Source organism: Pelodiscus sinensis, chromosome 4, assembly GCF_049634645.1.
Source record: "Pelodiscus sinensis isolate JC-2024 chromosome 4, ASM4963464v1, whole genome shotgun sequence".
Taxonomy (NCBI): Eukaryota; Metazoa; Chordata; order Testudines; family Trionychidae; genus Pelodiscus; species Pelodiscus sinensis.
Window position 1 is genome coordinate 42,540,111 of NC_134714.1, and position 20,128 is coordinate 42,560,238.

The window sequence follows — 20,128 nt, forward strand, 5'->3', positions numbered from 1 at the left end:
GGTGTGTGGTGTGTGCGCGGCCCCGCCCCAGGGCGCATGAGTGGCCCTGCCCCTGGGCGCACGGCTCATGAGCGCCCGGGCGCCTGGCAGCCTCAAAAAGTTGGGGACCACTGATATTGTTGTTAGTCTCTAAGGTGCCACAGGACTACTCCTTTTTAAAGTTACAGACTAACGTTGCAACTTTTTCACAAATGGGTATCAGTGAACTTGAGCTGAATATTTTCAGGTTTAAATGGATGGAGGCTGTGGGGAAGACTAAATGAGGGCTCCTCAACTCTAAAAATCACTTTCCAGCTTGGTGAGAGAACTAGAATCTTTTAGAGTCTAGGTCACACTGTCTACAGCCTGACTTCAACGAATTCATTCATGCAGACTTTTGATAAAGGGGTGGGTTGAAAAGGCTATATGGGAGTTAAATTGCTGACCCTGATTTATTAGGAGGCTAAGTTTATTCGCTTTCTTTGTATGTGTTGCTTTTTTAAAAAAAAATGTCCAGGTGTTTAGAGACTAGTACAGACACATTGTACTAGCCTAATTAATTTATTAATTAATAAGCTGTGTTAGTGCTTACCTATTATTAAAAGAATGGTCTAGTGGTTAAGGAGATGTGAGCTGAAGTCACTGCCATTTCCCAGACTTCCTGTGTGACCCTGAGCAGGTCAGTTAGCATCAGACTTTTAAAAATTACGTATGTGCCTAAAGATGCAGATAGGGAACTGGATGTTTTTGAAAATACCACCAAGAAGCTGCTGGAGCATGGCAACATATCTAGTGGATGGAGCAGTGGTAGGTAGGAGTACAGGCAGTCCCCGGGTTACATACAAGATAGGGACTGTAGGTTTGTTCTTAAGTTGAATCTGTATGTAAGTTGGAACTGACGTCAGCCGCTGCTGAAACTGATCAGTTTCAACCGCGGCTGAATCTGGATGCCAGTTCTGACTTACATACAGATTCAACTTAAGAAACCCAGGCGTCCCCAAGTCAGCTGCTGCTGAAACTGATCAGCGGCTGATTCCAGGAAGCCTGGGGCAGAGCAGCTCTGCCTGGGGCTTCCTGTAGTCAGCCGCTGGTCAGTTTCAGCAGCGGCTGACTTGGGGACACCTGGGGCAGAGCAGCTGGGGTGCTGCTGGGTTGCTCCAGTAGCGCGGCTCCTCGGTGCTACTGGAGCAACCCAGCAGCACCCCAGCTGCTCTGCCCCAGGCGTCCTGATTCAGCCGCTGCTGAAACTGACCAGCAGAGGCTGAATCAGGGCGCCTGGGGTAGAGCAGCTGGGGTGCTGCCGGGTTGGTCCGGAGCGGCACTGCGGAACCAACCCGGCAGCCCCCAGCTGCTCTACCCAAGGGGTAGGCAAGAAAAGCCTGGTCTGCTGGGGGGGGGCACTAGCTGCAGGGAGACAGGGAGCAAAGCCTTGGAGCACGCCTGCAGCAGGACAGCCCGGGCGCGCCTGGGCTGTCCCGCTGCGGGCGTGCTCCGTGGCTTTGCTCCTGTCCCCCTGGTCTGCTGGGAGGGTCCAGCAAAGCCCCTGGACCCCCCCAGCAGACCAGGGACAGCAGAGCAAAGCCGCCGCCTGGGCGGCTTTGCTCGTTTGCCCGGGAGCAAAGCCGCCCAGGCGGCGGCTTTGCTCGGGTGTCCCTGGTCTGCTGGGGGGGGGGGTCCAGTGGCTTTGCTGGACCTCCCCAGCAGATCAGGGAGACTGGAAGAAGCTTTTCTCGTCCCGGAGGACACGGGTGGCGATCCGCCGCCCGTGAGCTCCGGGGCGAGAAAAGCCCCGTTCGTAAGTGCGGATCCGACATAAGTCGGATCCGCGTAAGTCGGGGACTGCCTGTAGTAGTGAACACAGATCCAAGAATCTGGTCAGGATGAAGTTGGAATCATGGTCATGGAGGCAAGCTAAAGCACAACCAGAATCAGGATCAGGGTACCAAGCCAACAAGCAATCTGAAGTGAGTGTCAAAAAACCAAACCAAAGATCAAAATCCGGAGTAAAAAATGGGTAGCAGGGTAAGGAAGCAAGTCTAGATGGAACCAGATGAGAGTCAAGGCTGGAATGGGACTGGAACAAGACTGGTGGAAGGGCTGGAGGCAGGTCAAAATAGGGATGGAACATGATTGGAGCAAAGACTAGAAGCAGATAGGAGCAGGGCTGGAACAAGAGCTGGAAACAGGAGCAGGGCAAATGCAGCTGTGGGCATGGTATGCGTTGAGTAGCTGCTGCGTTGCTGCCACTGCAAGGTTCAAATAGCAATTTGAAGACTTCCTTGCTCAATCAAGAAGCATGAACATTTGGAGAAACCTCTCTGGACCCAGCCGAGCTTCCTACGTTGCCTAATGACCAGGCTGCAAGTCAGCTGTGCTCCTGATGATAGATGCCCCTCTCCAAGGTCATAGTTTGTCAGGATATCATTGATTAAATTCCTATAACAGAGCTGAGATATGTTTTTATGGGCTCTTGTGATTGCTCCGATTGCCCATACCCTTTCCACTTAGCTATGTACTGGAGTTTATCGCAACCCATTGGGAATCAAGGATTTGATGGACCTTATACTCTTCCTGCCCCTGGATCATTATGGGTGGCTGAAAAGAGCCTGTGCATCTGCCCCCATCTTAACCCACCAAGACCCCACTGAGGCCTTCATCATTGCAATTCCAGGCATCAGTTTCAAAGTCCTTTCCCAAATCATGTGTTCCTGCCAGGTACTTCATTCCTGTGCCTTTTTCTCTAAGAAACCGATCTCCCTGCAGAAAAAAGAAAAAGACAATACCTATCTATTTTAAAAATATCTATCCAATCGGGGAAGGGGTTGTTGATGAATGGTTTGAAAAGGGAGACAGATTGGCAAATTGATGCCACAAACAGGTTGCTGGGGAGTAGAAAGATGATGGTTATCAAATGGCCCTCACCCATCCTTCTGATGAAGTGGAAGCGTTGGATAATTGTGGCAAGAGCTTCCACTACTTTGTGGTGCTCATCCGAGCCGGTTAGGTTCTCTATCTTGTGCCTTGCAGGTCTTAGTCCTTGGTTGATAGATGATTATAAATTTGAACTTAGCTAGAAAAAGTGCCCAGTGAATCTGGCATTGGTTTAACCATTGGAATGCCTGTAGGTGCTCGGGGTTTTTGTGATTGGGCCTACCTTGGACAGGGCATGCCCCCTACATAGGGAGGTGTGATCACTCCTTGAGGTTGGCTCTTAGGGCCCACAGTTCCTTATACCATATTTGTTTTCTGCAGGGAGATCAGTTTCTTGGAGAAAAAGCCATAGGAATGAAGTAGCTGGCAAGAATCTATGATTTGGGGAAGGACTTTGCACACTGAACCTGATGCTTGGGATTGCAATGATGAAAGCCTGAGTGGGGTCTGGGTGGGGAGTGGAATGAGGGCAGATGCAAAGCCTCTTTTTGGGTGGTCAAAGGCAACCAGTGCATTAGTGGACCAGGCAAAGTTGGCCCCATTCTTTAGGAGGAATGTTAAGAGAACTATCAGGTTGGAGACTCCCTAATGGGGAACCTTTTTTGGGCCGGGGGCCACTGACCCACAGAAAAATCAGTTGGGGGCTACACATAAGTAAAAAACCATTACTGTGGCCCCTGAGTGAGAAGGAGACTGACACTCCTGACATTCCCCTCACACACCAGAGTCTAGGGGGTCTAGACTACTAGATAGTGTGCTCCAGCCCCGCAGGGGGGTCTGGAGCACCAGTATGGGCTCCCCAATGCTGAGGAAATTCCCCAACCCTACCTTAATGTTAAAAGCCAGTCAGAGTTTGCAAAACCCAGCAACTTCAGAACCCCATCCACACTTGATAGTCCCTCCAGTCTGTTATTGTCATTACCTTGCAGGGGTCCATAGCAAGCCCTGCAGGGGAGATAACATAACCTAAGAACTCCAGTATGTCCTAGTCAAATTCATACTTTTCAGGCTTGGCATAGAGTTGATTCTTGTGAAGCCAATTGAGAACGATACATATAGATAGAACAAGAAGCAATGGGGTTAAACTGCAGCAAGGGAGGATTAGGTTGGGCATTAGGAAAAAGTTCCTAACTTTCAGGGTGGTCAAACACTGGTATAAATTGCCCAGGGAGGTTGTGGATTCTGGAGATATTTAAGAGTAGGTTAGATAACTGTCTTATCAGGGATGGTCTAGACCGTATTTGGTCCTGCCATGAGGGCGGGGGACTGGACTCGATGACCTCTCGAGGGCCCTTCCAGTCCTAGTATTCTATGATTCTATGATGTGTGGTAGCCATGGAGCTCTTGATTCTTCTTTGAGTGCTTGCTCAGGGAAATGTGTTTTGGTTATAATGGACACCACAGCAATGTTTTATATCGACAGATGGGGGTGCACACTCCTCTCCGCGGTGCCAGGAAGCACTCATTCTGTTGGACTTTTATGTAACTCACTCAACACAGGCACACATCATACCTCCCTGGAGTGCAGAACAAGTTGTCAGATTATCTTTGCAGGTCGTTCCAGTGGTGCCTGTAGCTGGACATCCTAAACTCCATCTTTCAGCTGTGGGGGCTTCCCCTGATAGACATATTCACCATGCAATGCAGCAGGAAATGTCAGCAGTTTTGCTCCTTCCTGAACCACAGCCTGGACTCCATTGTGGACACTTTCCTCCTTTCCTGGGGAGGCCACATCCTCTGTGTTTCTGCCCATTTTCCTTCATTATCTGATGCTCCTCAAAGTGTGGATGGACAACTCATTGATGATACTGGTTGCTCCAGCCTGGCCTTATCAACACTGGTACACATCTATCCTTGAAATGTCCAGAAAGCTCCAATCATCCTGCCACTCTTCCTGGAATTGTTAACTCGGGTTCACAGTTGTCTTCAACACCCGAAGCTCAAGCTGTTTCATCTCATGGCAAGGAAGCTCTATGATTAAACCTTCTAAAGCTCACTGGGTCAGACAGATCTTCTCTGACATCAGAAAGCCCTCTACCAGGCTACCTACCTAGCCAAATGGAAGAGATTTTTAAATCTGGTCTGTGCAACACCATCAGTCTTTGACACTTGTGTCCATACCCTTTATAATGGGCTTCCTTCTCCACCTCTCTCATGACCATGAGGGTTGGCCAGCAGCCTGTGGTCTAAGGGGTTAACTATGTCCCTGTACCTAGCCAGGTATTTGCTCAGCCAATAGAAATGCAGATAGGGATTTCAAACTGTGTCAAAAGAATTTTTGGGTTTTCCCTTCTTTGTCTCTGAGCCAGTTTTACTTTCTAGATACCGAGGGAGACAGAAGAGATGTCTCTCTCCAAGAAAAAGACTCTTCATAATGTGTAAGTAGGGTAAAGTATAGATAAATCCATCAGGTTTTATTGTTTTCTGGTTTGGGAATTTGGATCTGATGTCTATGCTGTTAGAAATGGGTTTTCCTCTCTTTTGCAACTAAGTTTTTGGCCCATGGGGGAATCCTCCATGGGTATATTAATTGGTGGCTCTTACTATCTAGCCATTCCAACTATGCTTGTGACTGGGGTATTATTTTAATAATGAAAGTTCTTTCTTTTTTTTAATTAACCTGGTATTGATTCATTTCTGTGTCCTGGAAAATCTGTCTGTGGGATCTGCATGCCTCTGACAAAGGGACAGCAATCACAGACTGCAACTTGTATATTCTCTTTTCTTTTCAAGCTCTTTGGAGAAAAGAGCTTGGGGTGCCTTGGGGTTGGTTTCAAGTGTCCACTCCTGTTTGTGGGTTCAAAAGCACTTGATAGCAGCAGATTCCCCAAAATCTGGGCATTAGGATTTGGGGGGGAGTTTTTGTACCAAAGCCTGTCGAGATCAAGTTTTGGGGTTGCTTTTGTGGGCCCCCACTTCTGCATTCATTGTGCCAGAGTGTGGAATCAGCCATGACAATCTCAAACAGCAGAAGCTGTCCATATTGTCAGTAAGGCTGTGTCCACATTGGCATCCCTTTCCGGAAAAGGGATGCTAATGAGACACTTCAGAATTGCAAATCCACGGGGGATATTTAAATCCCCCACGGCATTTGCATTTACATGGCTGCCGCTTTTTTCCGGCTCTGGGTTTTTGCCGGAGAAAAGCGCCAGTCTAGATGCGATTTTCTGGAAAATAAGCCCTTTTCCGGAGGATCCCTTATTCCTACTTTCAAGCGTCTAGACTGGCGCTTTTCTCCGGCAAAAACCCCAAGCCGGAAAAAAGCGGCAGCCATGTAAATGCAAATGCCGCGGGGGATTTAAATATCCCCCGCGGATTTGCAATTCCGAAGTGTCTCATTAGCATCCCTTTTCCGGAAAGGGATGCCAATGTAGACACAGCCTAAAGGTTTATTTGGCCACCAACTCTGCTTTCCATTTAGGCACAGAGAGTTGGTCAGTCTTTGCCAACCCTATGGTCAGCTGTTTCCTGAAAGGTCTTGGCAGGTTATATCATGTCTGATAGCCGGTCCCAGCATGAGACCTCAGTCTGGCCCTTTCCAGACTAATGGGGCCACCCTTTGAACTGCTGCTGACATGCTCTGTGCTCTAAGTCTCGTACAAGGTGATGTTCCTGGCAGCTATAATCTCTTCCAAGAAAGTGTCTGAACTCAAGGCCCTACAAAGGGTGTGGTGTGTCTGAGTTGACCAACATCTCCAAACAGAGGTTGGGCATTGTGGGGTGCCAGAGGTGGAGGGCATGATGAAGTGAAATGGTGCAACAGCAGAGTGGCTCACTGTGGGTTGAAACAAAATACTGACACAGACTTGGTCCCACTATGGGCAGAGTCCAAGAGCTAGTACAGGAAGAGTCCAAGAGCCAATCATCAGTGGAAAGGTGGATCAAACTTAGTTGAACTGCCTCTGTTTAGGGCCTGGTAGATGAGCTGGAGTTCCATAGGATGGATGGGTCTGATTTGGTGAGGGTTTGGATGCTCTCTTTTCTTGTCCTTGCTATTGATCAGTCCTAAGGCACAGATAAATCAGGACCCCAGGCTAGGCAGGGATTCCAGCCATCCGAACTAAATTCATCTTTAATAGGGACATAAGTCCTTGCTGGAAGTGATGTCATTGCATAATCTTGTTTGAGCACGCCTCATCTGCCTCGTATCAGAAACTGGCTGAGTATCTGGCGCCGGACTAAGACTCCTGCTGGAGTGCTTGGAGAGCATCTTCTGCAGTATACATTGCTAGGGTTCTCAGAAATGCCTGCCATTTCCTGGCCAAACTCCTTGAAGTTTTGAAAGGAAGGTTAGGCTTTTCCAATAGTGGGGAAGTCTGTGCCCAGACCTCTCCAGTAAGCAAGTGTGACGGACCAGGCCATGTCTGGGCACAGCTGAGGGCATCCGCTCAGGGCGAATTGCTCAAATCTGGGGCTCCTTACGGCCCCCAGACTGGTGACCTCTCCAAACAGGCCACAAACCAGTCCCACAGAGCGCTTCAGCTGCCTGCCTGAAGCCTCACGAGCAAAACCCCTCCGACACTCCAGCAATATCCGTGCCCCAGATGGCCCCGGGCCTCATACACCGGTGGGGGGGTCTTAGAACCCAATCCCACCTACCCCCAAACAAGTTCTGTCCGGTTCCAAGAAACCAGCCACAGATCCCTGGTCAATTTACCCTCTGGACCTTACCCACAAATCACGCTGAGCCAATCCTTTAGCATCTAACAACTAAAGGTTTATTACCACAAGAAAGAAAAGCATGAGAGTAAGGTTGTTAAAGGAATAGTACATTACATGCATCGAATCTCCCAGTTCTCGATGCAGGCTGTAGCAGAGATGTTACAGCTGCTGGTTTAAAAGTCCTTGTTGCGCATCGTAGGATCAGGATGGGTCCACAGTTCTTTCTGGCTGTTCGATCCCTGCATTGCTGCCTCTGGGATGAAGTGCTAAGCTGAAGACCAAGATGGAGTCCACCACATGGCCTATTTATCCCTCCTTCCTGGTCTCTTCTTGGCTACAGCAGGTCACCTGGCCCACGGCTTATTCCTGTGTTCCCTGCTGGTAGCCCTTAGGTATGAGTCACCACTCATTCTTTAGGTGTGTCCTTGGCCCATTGAGTGCCATTGTCCCACAGGGCCTCGCTGATTAGCATGTCCATAGGCTGGGCCCTGCCCACTGCTCAACCACATGCAGAGAAATATTCAGTATCTACACAGATTACAGACTCCTAACTACACACACAGACATTATACAATCACATGACTAGCGTACATAGGATTAGCAGACAATAAGCTTCTATTCAATACCCCACATGGCCCCTTTTATACCATTTTTGGGGTCAACACCCCCACCTATGGGTGCATCAGTGATCTGGCTGTTCCCCTCAAAATCCAGTAACGTGACAGCAAGCTAATCACAAGTCCTACTCAAGACTGGCCCATGCATGGGATGTGATAGTGGCCACATTATGAATGAACAGCAGGCAATGTTGATTCTGACAGCCGCTGAATCTGGCACGGTTCTTATTGAACTAATCAGGTAGGGGACCTCCAAGATGCAGACAGCAGGTCTGAGGGTTGGATCTCCACCTGGCTTATACCTGGGCTGCATTCTGATCTCAGACTACAGCAACCTGGGCTTGCAGCTCCTGTAAGGACCTGAGTCCTGACTAAGTCTGTAAGGATGAGCTGACATCCTACAATGGTCGTTACACGTCACTAAGGCTATGACCTCTCTGTCTGGTCCTGCTCAAACTATAAGCTACTGGAGCAGAGCTGACGATGGGGGAGGCAAGGGAACTCACGATCCCCAAATGCCATGGGCAAGAGGGGCAAGGGACCAGCAGCCAATGGGCCAAGAGCCTCTCAGCAGCCCAGAGTATTAGCCAGGGGTCCTGGTGCCCGCAGCAGGGATCGGGCCCCCCACATTCACTGGTAGCACTGGGACAAAGTGAAGTGATGTGGTCCTACCTCTGCTCCTCCCTGCATCACTTGAGGGAAGAGATGGGACCTCCTCCGCATTCACTGTTTCACTATTTCAGTACCATCCCTACAGGTCTATTTCATTTCAAACAGGAGATGTTGTTCTGTGAAATATGGGGGAAACATTGTCTGGTAAGGTTGGGGTTTTGTCATGGTAATTTCCCCGCCCCTCTCTCGTGCCTGATTCTCCATTCTGAAAAGAAGCATCTTGTTTCTTTCAAGACGTTTTGCTAACTCTGAAAGCAGCATCCTCCCCTGCTGGATGATGTGTCAATATGTCTGTCTAATTTCTCTTCAATGTTGGTGTTTTGCTGGTAGCAGGTGAACAATTTTGGAGGCTGAAGAGATATAGCAAGGTCAGGGCCAGTTTCTCTTACACTGTCTTGACAACGTGCCTCTTGCCCTTCTGGTGGGCCTATCTCTAGGGATAAAAAAGGAATTCCATTATTCGTAGACCTGTCTGTGCATTGCCTTTCTCCTGAGCCTGCCAACTAATGCCAGTTGTAATGAGGGAATTTGTAATGGTGATACTTGTCTCGGTGGGAATTGGACTGAGATCCATCCATCTCTCCCTTGCAGAATTCATTTTACGCACAGCACCAAAAAGATGTCAAATGGGAATGTCTTTGTCAATGTCAATCTGGACTGGACTTGAGCTGGCAAGCTAGAGATAAAAAGCTCGATGGTTAATTCCACAGCCCTAATAAGCCACCCAATCTCTGCTCTTTGAGTGTGTGTCCATTTAGGGAGTTAGTTCTGACAATGTTAATATATGCTGCCACTTATTCAGTACCTACAGTTCCTGCCAGAAATCAATGAAAAGTGAAACTGAGAGAAAATGGGGTGCCACTACCCTACTGCCCATCCATTTCTGGAAAGATGGTCTCACCAATTCCCCAGGAGGTTATACGATCCCCACGCTCTTCCTCCTTCTCTCACATGCAGTGCAGGTCCATCTCAAAGAGAATATGAAGGCTATAGGGTCTCAGAAAGGATCTGTTAAAAGAGCATAATAATCAATAGCATTAATAATTAATTCTTTGAACTTCTCTAGTGCCTTCCATTTTAGGGTCTAAAAGCATTTTACAAACATAAGTTAATTAAGCCTCATCTTCCCAGGAGGTGTCACAATTCCCATTGTATAGATGAAAAATAGGGAGGGAAATCCTACAGGGCATAGAAAAGTCAGAGTGGCTCCTATGCTACTGCTCCTCATTGACCCAGTGCAGAGAGAGTGAGTAGAACCTGTGCCAGAACCATTCCATCCTTAAGAGAGAGACTGAACTTTGGAGGCCCCACACTTCAGGAGGGTGCAAGGTCCAGGATGATATGGGAAGTTAGCAGGGGGCCTGGCACCAGCAGCAGCAAGTGACCCAGCCCCAGCCTGGCCTGCTTCATTTCACCCCAGTCCCGCCAGCTGCCAGCATTGCTTGGGAGAGGGGGTGGAAGCTGGAAAGAGGCAGGACAGAAGTTTGGGGGAAGTAGTGCAATGGAGGCAAGGAGGAGCAGAGCAGGTGGCGGAAGAGGCAGGACAGGGGTGGAGTGTGGGGGAAAGGATGGAGTTGGTGTAGGTCTGGGGGGGCAGAGCTGAGGGATTGTTCTGGGCCTTGCAACCCCAGGGATGTCCCTGTCCTGTGCTATAGTGATCCATGGCTTTGAGAGTGAACCAAGATTAAGAACATAAGAACAGCCATACTGGGTCAGACTAAAGGTCCATCCAGCCCAGTAACCTGTCTGCCAACAGAGGCCAATGCAGGTGTCCCAGAGGGAGTGAATTGAACAGGTAATGATCAAGCGATCTCTCTCCTGCCATCCATCTCCAGCCTTTGACAAACAGAGGCTGGGGACACCATTCCTTACCCATACTGACTAATAGTCATCTATGGACTTAACTTCCATGAATTTATCTAGTTCTCTTTTAAACCCTGTTATAGTCCTACCCTTCACAACCTCCTCAGGCAAGGAGTGCCACAGATTGACAATGCACCATGTGAAGAAGAACTTCCTTTCATTTGTTTTAAACATGCTGCCCATTAGTTTCATTTGGTGGCCCCTACTTCTTATATTATGGGAACAAGTAAATAACTTTTCCTTATTCACTTTCTCCACACCACTCATGATTTTGTGTACCTCTGTCATACCCCCCTTAGTCTCTTCTCTTCCAAGCTGAAAAGTCCCAGTCTCTTTAATCTCTTCTCATCTGGGACCCATTCCAAACCCCTAATCATTTTAGTTGCCCTTCTCTGAACCTTTTCTAATGCCAGCATATCTTTTTTGAGATGAGGAGACCACATCTGTACGCAGTATTCCAGATGTGGGCGTACCATGGATTTATAGAAGGGCAATGAGAGATTCTTCGTCTTATTCTCTATCCCTTTTTCAGTGATTCCTAACATCATGATTATGTAATGAATGAGGCTGTTGTTTGTAGGATCCTTGCCTCGTTTGTTTTAAACATTGTAGGGGCAGAAGGCATGTAGTGAATGAAGCAAGGAAGTGTAAAAAGGATGGTCTCATGGTTAAGACAGTTGAAAGCCACCCCGGAGGAACTGCCTTTAGCACAGAATGTTAGGCTGTGTCTAAACTACATCTCTTTTCTCGAAAAAGGAATGTAAATTAGACACTTCAAAATTGCAAATGAAGCCAGGATTTAAATTTCACGTGCTTCATTTGCATAATGGCAGCCATGGTTTTTTTGAAATGGGGCTTTTTAAAAGAAAAACGGCTGTTTAGACGGGGATCAATCAAAAATGAAACCCTTTTTTGAAAGATACTGTACTCATTTTTTTTCAGGGGAACGGGCGGCGAGTTACATGGGCCAGTGGTGCCTGTGCTCCAGCATTATTTAGAGCATGGGACTCCAAATCCAATGTTTGGGGCTGGATCTCTCCCTGAGCCACAAGTGTCCTTCCACCATGGGCAATGGATGGCTGCTCCCCTGCTGCTCCCTCTGAGCTCCGCTCAGCTCTGCTTGGCATATCAACTGCCACCACAGGTTCCTAGCACCCCCCAATCACCAGTGATAGTACAGACTGACCTACACTGTCCCTGCCCCTGCCCTTCTGCCTCAGATAAACAGACTCTTCTTTTTCTGGTGGGACCCTTAACAAGCACAGGTGAATGCCAGCCAGTACTCTGGAGTCTGGACCTGAGCAGCAGCCTGCAAGTACTTATCAGGAGTACATTTCAGTGCATAGTGCAGTGCACTCTGGGTAGGTATCCCCAGTGCTTTTTCTGTGACAGTTCTGCCTGGTATGCAGTACCGGCACCTCCAGTCAGAGCTCAACAACTTTTCCCCTGGAGTACCGGCACCTTTTTTTTTTTTTTTTTTTTTTCCAAAAAACCCACTGGGTATCCCCATGTAAAACTTGCCACCATCTAGTGCACTGTCTTTTGGGAACTTTTGATAATGCAGGACAGAAATTAATCCTACTGAGATGATTAGGACTGTGAGGTCAAGTTTCCATTATGCTACTTTCTCCACCCAATAATGCCATCGCTATCCCATAATTTTTACACTTCTTTTGCATAATTTTTGCACAAACTCTCATGGGATGGCATCTCTGACAGAAGCATGGAGCTTCCATAGCTCTGTACTTATTACAGGCAGTCCCCGACTTACGCGGATCCGACTTATGTCGGATCCGCAGTTACGAACGGGGCTCCCCCGGAGGACACGGACTGCAGGACCTCGCGGTCCTGCCGCCCGTGTACTCCGGGGCTTTCTCCGCGTCTCCCTGGTCTGCAGACCAGGAAGACGTGGAGCAAAGCCGCGGGGGGGCTCGGGCAGCGAGGAGCAGGAGCAGCCCAGGAGCAAAGCCGCGGGGGGGCTCGGGCAGCGAGGCAGCCCAGGCGCGCCTGGGCTGCCTCGCGGCCTTCCCCCCCTCCCTCTCCCCCCCCCCGCGGCTTTGCAAAGCCTCGGGGAAGCCGGCAGCGGGACAGCCCAGACGCCCCGCGGCTGTCCCGCTGTGCTGGCGTCCTCAGAGGCTTTGCTCCCCGTCTCCCTGGCAGACCAGGGAGACTGGGAGCAAAGCCGCGGAGGACCCAGGTAGCGGGACCGCGGTGCGTCTCGGTCCGCCGCCCGCGTCTTCCTGGTCTGCTGAGGTGGGGGGGGGCGCAGCTAGTACCCCCCCCCCCCCCAGCAGACTAGGCTTTTCTCCAGACGCCTGTGGCAGAGCAGCTGGGGCGCTGCCGGTTGGTCCCGCAGCGCCGCTCTGGGCGCTACTGGACCAGCCCGGCAGCACCCTAGCTGCTCTGCCCCAGGCGTCCTGATTCAGCCGCTGCTGGTCAGTTTCAGCAGCGGCTGAATCAGGACGCCTGGGGCAGAGCAGATGGGGTGCTGCTGGGTTGGTCCAGTAGCACCGAGGAGCCGCCCAGCAGCACCCCAGCTGGAGCAACCCAGCAGCACCCCAGCTGCTCTGCCCTAGGCATCCCCAAGTCAGCTGCTGCTGAAACTGACCAGCGCTGACTACAGGAAGCCCGAGGCAGAGTTGCTCTGCCCCGGGCTTCCTGGAATCAGCTGCTGATCAGTTTCAGCAGCAGCTGACTTGGGGACGCCTGCGGTTCTTAAGTTGATTCTGTATGTTAGTCAGAACTGGCGGTCAATTTCAGCAGCTGCTGAATCTGGACGCCAGTTCCGACTTACATACAGATTCAACTTAAGAACAAACCTACAGTCCCTATCTTGTACGTAACCCAGGGACTGCCTGTATGCACAAAATGCACGATCCTCTGGTATTTGGAAAGCTGTAAGAAGAGCCATGGGAAACATTGTGATTTACTTGGAGGGCAGATTTCTATGGGACATAGTGAGAACCAATTTCAGATTGTTGATGGCCTTCACAGAACAGCTGCAAATAGTAGAGTGCCACTTCAGAGCCCAACAAATGAACACAGTTGGTTGGGATTGTATCGTAATGCAGGCTTGGGATGACAAGCAGTGGCTGCCAAACTTTCAGATATGGAAGGCCACATTCCTGGATCTCTGTGTGTGCCATCCTGGCCCTAGACTTCCATCACAGGGACACCAGATTTAGAACCATACTGACAGGGAAGTGAATGATGATCATACTGTGGCAACCTGCAATGCCAGATTGCTACTGGTCAGTAAGAGCACATTTACACAGCAGGGCTAAAGCCAAAATAAGTTATTCAACTTAAGCTATGTCAATTGTATAGCTTAAGTCGAAATAGCGTATTTCGGCTATTGGAGCTGTCTATGCATCAGGAAGTCCGAGGAAGAGCACTCTTCCTCTAACTTCCCTTAATCTTCGTAAAATGAGGGTTACAGGAGTTGGAGTAAGAAGTCCTCCAGCTTGACGTTATTTTGACATCATGTTGAAATAACTGCTGGTAGTGTAGATGCAAACTATGTTCTTTTGGAATAACGTTAGTTATTCTGAGATAATTCTGCTGTGTAGACATAGTCTAAGAAATCACTTGAGAGTTGGCATATCCACTCTGGGGACCTTTGTCATAGAATCATAGAACACTAGAACTGGAAGGGACCTTGAGAAGTAAATCGAGTCCAGTCCTCTGCCCTCCTAGCAGGACCCAGTACTATCTAGACCAGGATTCCTCAAATTTGGAAGCCCTGGGGGCCGCAATGATACTCACAGGACATGCTGCAACTTAAGTGTGGTTGCAAATATATATGCAAATAGCTTTTCACATTGATGGGCATGAATACGAAGATTAAGGCAAGACTATACAATATGCACGCTGCATTTAAGACAGTTCTGCTGATATTAATAAAATGCAATATTTACCCGATTTCCACCTATATGACAGTACTTTTAATGAGCAATGTCAGTCCAGGTATTTAACTATTAAAACGCGTAGCAACAGAAGACCATTATATTGACTCACCATTATGGAGTGTGTTCCCAGTGGAACCCATGTTCAAAGGATCCACCTGTGGGTCGCGTGTTGAGCCCCGCGTAAACCCAAACTGCACCGCAGGCCGTTTGTTGAGTAGCCCTGGTCTAGACCATCCCTGATAGATATCTATCTAGCCTGCTCTTAAATATCTCCAGAGATGGAGATTCCACAAACTCTCTAGGTAATTTATTCTAGTGTTTAACCACCCCAACCGTTAGGAAGTTTTTTCTAATGTCCAACCTAAACCTCCCTTGCTGCTGTTTAAGCCCGTTGCTTCTTGTCCTATCCTCAGAGGCTAAGGAGAACAATTTTTCTCCCTCCTTCTAGTGACATCCTTTTAGAAACCTGAAAACCACTGTCATGTCCCCTCTCAGTCTTCTCCTTTCCAAACTAAACAAGCCCAATTCTTTCAGTCTTCCTTCACAGGTCATATTCTCTAGACCTTTAATAATTCTTTTTGCTCTTCTCTGGATCTTCTCCAGTTTCTCCACATCTTTCTTGAAATGTGGTGCCCAGAACTGGACACAAATTTTATACTCAAATTTGAGGCTTAATCAGCACAGAATAGAGAGGAAGAATGACTTCTCCTGTCTTGCTCACGATACTCCTGTTAATGCATCCCAGAATCATGTTTGCTTTTTTTGCAGCAGCGTCACTCTGTTGACTCATATTTAGCTTGTAGTCCACTATGACCCTTATATCACTTTCTGCAGTACTCCCTCCTAGACAGTCGCTTCCCATTCTGTATGGCTGCGTCTAGACTGGCATGATTTTGCAGAAATACTTTTAACAGAAAAGTTTTTCCGTTAAAAGTATTTCCGCAAAAGCGTGTCTAGATTGGCACGGATGCTTTTGCGCAAAAAGCGCTTTTGCACAAAAGCATCCGTTGCCAGTTTAGACACGATTTTGCACAAGACAGCCCCGATCACCATTTTAGCCATTGGGGCTTTTTTGCGCAAAACAGTTCTTCCCTGTCTACACTGGCCCTCTTGCGCAAGTATTCTTGCACAAGAGGGCTTTTTCCCGAGTGGGAGTGTGAAAGTATTTGTGCAAGAAGCACTGATTTTATACATTACAATGTCAGTGCTCTTGAACAAATTCAAGCGGCAAATGTAGACAGCTGGCAAGTTTTTGTGCAAAAGCGGTTGCTTTTGTGCAAAATCTTGCCAGTCTAGATGCACCCTATGTGTGAAACTGATTGTTCCTTCCTAAGTGGAGTATTTTGCATTTGTCATCCTATTTACCTCAGACCAATTCTGCAGTTTATCCAGATGATTTTGAATTATGACCCTATCCTCCAAAGCAGTTGCAATCCCTCCCAGCTTCATATCCTCTTCAAACTTAATAAGTGTACTCTCTATGCCAATATCTAAATTGTTGATGAAGCATGCAAGTGTGCAGGGCTATTATCTCTTGCTATGCAAGACTGTGACTTTTGGCAATGTGCAGAATGGACTTGCAGCACTGGGGTTCTCAAACTGTAGTGGAGCAATATACAGCCTACATATCCCTATTTAGATACCCGTCAACTTTGCTATAAAGTATATCATTAGAAAGGGCTAATTTTCAGTGATTATGTAAGCACTGATGAATCACTGGGGATGCCACTGGTAAGGGAAGATGCAGGACACATCTTTAAAACACAGGACTGTTCGGAAAGCTACAGGCGGAGACTTTCTTTCCTGTCTGGTGGATTACTACTGGCGATGTTTAAATGATAATAGTGTTCTTGGGGAGCACAGCCCTCCCCTGGCTCCTGACAGAGTACATCAGCCATCTCAGCAGTACCAAGAGGATTGTTAGGTTTGAGATTGATAATGCAGTGTCTGCGCTAATGCTTTGTTGACTTTAGTGCATCAGTCATGGCCCAATGCAGCTCAGGGAGGTGATCCTATGTCCGCATAATAACTTACAGTGGTGGGAGACATATTTAAATGTAGATACATGCACAACTAGGACAATGCAAAGCATCTTACATTGACAGAATATTTTAGTGTAGACCAGGCCTAGGTCTCTGATTTCTTGGAACAGCTAATCTGTGGGTGATGTGATGACAGCAGGCAACAAGTTCTTTTGGGGCAGGTTCTTTTTCATTCACTTTGTTTCCCTCTTTCTGTAGCAATTGCTGCCACTGGCAGCAAGGAAGCTATGGGGGATGGAGCAGTAGCTATTATTAGAGATAGAGGATTCATCATGACTGTTAGTCCTCTCCATGACTTCAGCACCAGCTGGGCGGGGGCAAGGGGGAGGATCGAGGAGGAGTTGAGCCTCAGGCTCATTCACAGCTGACCCAGGGTTATTTTTAGCTCTGGAATGCTTTTCCCAATACCCTTCGGGTTTATTTCTCTTCTCTTGGCAAATGACACTTTGTGAGCTCCTCAGCAGAGGCATTGGAGCGCACTGGAAAAAGTCAAAGGGCAGCCAACTAAGATACTCCCCAGAGAGAGGGACATTTGGAGCATTTGTGCATGCCTGGGATAAGGGCACCTCACACGAGCTCTACTCACTCATCAATTGAGGCTATCCAGCTCACTATGATAAAGCAGTAGGATCTAATCTGAAGGAGAGAGGAAAGGATGGAAATGCAAAGAAGAAAGGAGGAGAGAGACAAGTGAAGCAAGAGGAGGAGGAGGAGAAGAGAAAGGAAAGGAAGGGACATGGAAGAGATGTATGAGGAAAGAAGATTGGGTGAAGGAAGATGTGGAGAAGGGTGGGATGAGTGTGATTGAGAAAAAGGAGAACTAGGAATGGCAGTTCGTTCTCCAAATCCTCAGGATGGATTATCTGGGACTGACCTGGCTTGTGAGGCTGCTCCTCAGCCGGTGAGCTCCTGAATCACCCAAGTCAATCCCATGAAATAGAAGCATTACAAGAGGAGGCTTTGGGCCTGTCTACTATGAGAATTGGCCTTTTTCCTTATCCCCAGGATAGGAGTCAGCCCTAGTGGATGTGGGTAGCTGGCCCAGATTCAGCGAGGTGGTGAGAGTACTCACCTGAGATGGGGATAATACTTCCCTGAGAAAGGAACCAGGCTGTGCATAGGTTTTAGGAAGAGAATCCACTCCAGCCAACCCTTCTAGAAAGACTTTCCCTGCCCCTAGTGGAGAACTCCTTGTCATCTCATCCCAGCACCTCCCTGGCAAAGCCCCAAGTGAGGTCTGGGGTAGAAGACCCAGATTCTGGAGTCCTAATAAATATCAAAAGCCAGATTCCTAGAGCTTTCTGACAATATTAATGTCAAATCTAAAACATAAGCAGCCTCTGGCGCCTGTGCATAGTGAAGCAGTTACTGTGTAGGAAAGGAAAGATAGTAATAAATGCTCAGGTGCTCAACTGCAGAATCCTCAAATGCGTGGGAACTCCAAGTGCTTGAGCTGACCTCGTCTGCATGTTCTAATGTCGCTTTTTTCTGTCTGTTTACTTCTCTCACAACTAGTTGTATAGTACTTGAGCCACAGTAACATTAACGAATGTAGCGTCACAGTCCCTGTGTGAGGTAGAGATGTATGATTATCCTTAGTAGACACCTGGGGATGGTTCCTGGGAAATGCATTAATAACCTTTCCCCATGTGTTGTATGTTTGAAGATAAAGTATGCTCTGATTTCCCTTCTCTCATCAGGGACTGGCCAGCAGCTTCCCTGTGCCAGCACTTGGGCTGCTGCACTGGTGATTGGATCAGGGCTGAATGTCACACCGATGTGAAGGCAGAAATAAGCTACTCAAAATAACATGGTCTCTTCCCCCCCCCCCCCGCTTTCTGCCCCCCTCTCTTTTTACAGTAGCTTCTCCTTAGCTTTCAAAACTCCCAGCTGTTTCTACTTGTCTAAGGCAAGGGAGGCTTGTTGCCTGGATACCAGTCCCTTTGATGAGCAGCTCAGTCCTCCTGGAACTCACACTGCAGCCTGCAGCCAACACCCTCCCCCCTCAATCACGCAGCATTGTTGCTGTGTGTGAAAGACGGAAGCCAAGCACATTTTGGTCCTTGTAAGGCTTTAGTGCAAAAAAGGGAAAGCATAGATGATAAAATGCCTTGAATGGCAATCTTCTCCTTCGTCTCTCAAAAGCCTACCTATCTGTAGTGATTGTAGAGACAGAAGTGGCCAGCAGACCTCCTGGCCCTTTGCTGGGGGCAAAGCGGGATACAATTCCTAAAAATATCATTGATAAAAACTGATCCTGTGCTTGAGCTGAGCCAAGAGGACAATTCAGAAATCTGCATTCCAGGAAGCAGAGATGCAAACTGATTGGCATGTCCTGGCTGGGGAACTGTGTATGTGTTTGTTCCACTAAAGATAGAGACTCTGCTCTCAGAGTACAACTTCACACGGAGGGGCAGTACTGGGAGGGAACAAGATGATGATTCCTTTTCATCCAAGCTAGGCTTTCCGTGTTCCTTCACCCTTAAATGGCTGCTTGGCTCCAATGCAGTTAACCCTGGCTGCTGATGCTAGAACTATCAGCTAACTTGGCACCGTTGCAAAGAGGAACAGATCTGAGAGGGCCTACCAATGTCTGAGGGTGTAAATGCCAGTGAGGAAGATCAGGTTGTTCAAAGGGAGTTTACCTAGTAAGGCAGATATTAAAAGAAACATTGGTGTACTTAGGTGGGTGAATATGGGAAAAAGTGCCCTGATAATGAGCTTTCTTTTGATTTTAAATAGAAAGATCATACAAAGCCCTGTTCAAAACACCTGGGCTATGTCTACACTCACGGCTTCTTGCGTGAGTAATATGCAAATGAGGCGAAGCGTGGAATATCGCCAAGCCTCATCTGCTACCTAATGAGCCACCATTTTTTTCAGAAGAGGCTCTTGCGCAAGAAGGAGCTTCTACACTGCCCTTTCTTGCGCAAGAAAAACCCTCTTGTGCAATGCCATTCTTCCTGAAAAGTAATAGGTATAACGGCATTTGTACAAAGAATTTTGCTCCTCAACATGGCTGACACAATTTGCTGTTAGAAGTTATTGACTGGTTAATTTAACAACCCAATATACTTTAACTTCCCCTCCTCCCCCCCAAAAAAGCCCCATCACATCCTACTTTCTATCCTCTTCCAGGTTTCTTGCATCTTGTTCTGAAGCATCTGATTCTGGTCACTGTCAGAAACAAGGTAATACACTGATCAGATTCAGTGGCAATTCCTAAGTTCCAAAAGGCTAGCAAATAGATACTGTTTGCAGCATGCATGCCCTAAAGTTCAAGAGAATAAAGCTATTTCAGAACAAATTCCTAACATTGGGGCAGGCAACTGTGTTCCCTGTAAGCTGAGCATTTGGGAAGCCACCCAGTAGAGATTCAAATGCTGCCCAGCTGATTAGCAGAGTGCCCACAGCTGGCAGCATATGTCTTTACTGGTGGTGCACAGCTGCACAT

The 20,128-nt window shown here is 48.0% G+C and overlaps 1 protein-coding gene across 1 annotated transcript in view; it reads left to right on the plus strand.

Moving 5' to 3' along the window:
- LOC142829099 (uncharacterized) overlaps positions 1 to 20,128 on the plus strand; it is a 53,484-nt gene that overhangs the window by 22,894 nt on the left and 10,462 nt on the right. Inside the window, exon 3 of the transcript XR_012903369.1 lies at positions 19,813 to 19,865. The gene's annotated coding sequence lies outside the window, so the exon portion shown is untranslated. The remainder of the gene's footprint in view (positions 1 to 19,812; positions 19,866 to 20,128) is intronic.